The sequence below is a fragment of the Urocitellus parryii genome, chromosome 11, assembly GCF_045843805.1.
Source record: "Urocitellus parryii isolate mUroPar1 chromosome 11, mUroPar1.hap1, whole genome shotgun sequence".
NCBI classification, from domain to species: Eukaryota; Metazoa; Chordata; class Mammalia; order Rodentia; family Sciuridae; genus Urocitellus; species Urocitellus parryii.
Genome location: NC_135541.1, coordinates 118,361,821 through 118,363,633, shown reverse-complemented (window position 1 = coordinate 118,363,633; position 1,813 = coordinate 118,361,821). Strand labels below are relative to the sequence as shown.

Here is a 1,813-nt window from a genome sequence, read left to right as displayed (position 1 = left end):
AACTCCTATTGTCACGCCCTAAACCCAAGGACGGAGATACTTCCTGCAGGAATACACCCTAATCCTGGATGCACCCTGGTGATTGAGCAGGGTCACCTTTCTCAAACACACAAGCAAGGTCGCAGCAAATTTCCAAGGCAAGTCCATTTAACATGGGGTACACTGGCAAGGATTACGATGCGTCAATACCTACTTGGTAATGGCCCTCAGCAGAATATGTCACTTTAATAATCACATTTAAAACAACAGATTCCATATTATAGGGTTAATTCAAGCTAAAAAAATTGCAGCATTAGAATGGTTTCAAAAACACTGAAATATATTTCACTTGAAATCTGCCATAACAGATTTTTAATTAGATCATGGTGAGATTCTTCTCAAGTTGTAGAACAGTTTCCTTGAGGGCAGAATCCTCTGCCCAGTTAGCTTTACTTCCTAAAATGAGGTTCTGGAACACATGTTGAATAACTGTAGTAATTTGTATTTCTTTCTGTAGGTTTTTTTGCATGGCCTTTATCTTGTCTGAATTTTCCACATTGTCCAGATCTTCTTTCTGCTTGTTCTTTTCTGTTTGTATTTCTAAAAGCTTACTTTCTGAAGCTTGTTTTAACTGTAATCTCTTCTTTCTAACATCAAGCAGTTTTTCCTCTAATTCCCAAGATTTCTGCTGTGATTTCATTATTAACTTATTCAGCTTTAATATATGTTTCACGTTATCCATGAGCACACTATTCATGGTGTCATTTTTTTCCAGTTTTTTTTTTTTAAGTGCAGTTGACAGTTGCATCCTGGCTAATGCAAGATTTTTCATTTCAAGAGCAATTTTTTTTTTTTTAAAGAGAGAGTGAGAGAGGAGAGAGTGAGAGAGGAGAGAGTGAGAGAGAATTTTTAATATTTATTTTTTAGTTCTCGTCGGACACAACATCTTTGTTGGTATGTGGTGCTGAGGATCGAACCCGGGCCGCACACATGCCAGGCGAGCTCGCTACCGCTGAGCCACATCTCCAGCCCCTCAAGAGCAATTTTTACCTCTTCAATTTCATTTTCTAGGTCTTCAACTTTAGCTTCAATTTGGTTTTCTTGCATGATTTGTTCTGGAGTTTTTTCTTCATTTGCATCAACCATTGACTTATATTCTAAGAGTTGTTGTTTTGTCTGTGCTCTCAGCCTGAGCAGCAGGGTCATGCAGTGGTCGCTGGGTGCCTCCTGGGCGCCGGCCCTGCCTGCGCCTCCAGAATCTGCCGACTCAGCAGCAATTTGCTCCTGGAGATGCCGCTCCATTGCCCAACAGGAAGACATGGTTGGAGAAGTAAGGCGGTTCAGAAGGAGCCGCTTTTCCCACTACGAATTCGATGCCATAACCTGGATCTTTCAAAGTTGATACTAAAAATATGTTAAAACATTTTACATGATATGTTATTGAAATAATGTTTTCTACTAATACCTTTTGTGTTTCAATAGTAGATCATGACAACCTCAGACCAAGAGTCCAGTAACTGGAAGATATAATTCCCCAATTGCTTTTTTATATTAAGAAAGGGAGGCTATATCAGGAGCCACTCTGGAAATACATGCCCTTAAGACCTGAGCAAGATACACTGAACAATTATTGCACCCAGCAATAACTTGGGCTTTGTCTCCACTAGGATAAATGAGGTGTGGCTCCAGGAGTTGGCTTCACCTGGTGGGGTTGAGCTCCACTCACCTGTTCCTTTGTAATTCTACCCCTTTGCCCTTTTTGGGATAGAATGTTCCAAGGAACCTCTCCTTGTGTGTCCCCTATATAAGAAAAAAAAATTCCAGTGGCTCTCTC

General features: G+C 40.4%; 1 pseudogene; it reads right to left on the bottom strand.

The window, feature by feature from the left end:
* Positions 1–355: 355 nt before the first annotated feature.
* LOC144249398 (centromere protein H pseudogene) lies at positions 356–1,281 on the bottom strand (annotated as a pseudogene).
* Positions 1,282–1,813: the final 532 nt, after the last annotated feature.